The sequence below is a fragment of the Amblyraja radiata genome, chromosome 11 (genome assembly GCF_010909765.2).
Source record: "Amblyraja radiata isolate CabotCenter1 chromosome 11, sAmbRad1.1.pri, whole genome shotgun sequence".
In the NCBI taxonomy this organism is placed as follows: Eukaryota; Metazoa; Chordata; class Chondrichthyes; order Rajiformes; family Rajidae; genus Amblyraja; species Amblyraja radiata.
In genome coordinates, this window is record NC_045966.1 from 11,326,480 (window position 1) to 11,327,000 (window position 521).

The following is a 521-nucleotide window of genomic DNA, read 5'->3' on the forward strand; positions in this document are numbered from 1 at the left end:
ACCATTTTCCTCAAGCGTGTTTGAAGAACATAAATGCATCATAATTCTGTGTATCCTTTCTGTTTTCCATTAGAATTAATTGAGATTGAAGGCAATTTCTGAAGCAGTTTAACATTAAACCCTTCTGAATAATTAATTGTTATTTTCGTTCATTGCTAATGCATAACTAAACATAAATAGGAAGAAACTTTGCTTGCAACCCAGCAGTATGAATATTGATTTCTCTAACTTCAAGTAACCCTTGCTTTCCCTCTCTCTCTGTCTCTGTCCCTCCCCCACCCTAGTTGTCCAACTAGTTACACTGTCATTTCTGATTAATTTTACTGATTGTACGCTTCCTTGTCACCTTCCCTTCAGTTAACAATGAACCATCGTCTGCTTTGATCTGTTGTTTTCACACCTTACCCTTCCATATCTCTAGACTCCCTCTCCCCTGACTCTAAGTCTGAAGAAGGTTCTTGACCCAAAATGTCACCCATTCCTTCTCTCCAGAGATGTTGCCTGTCCCACTGAGTTACTCC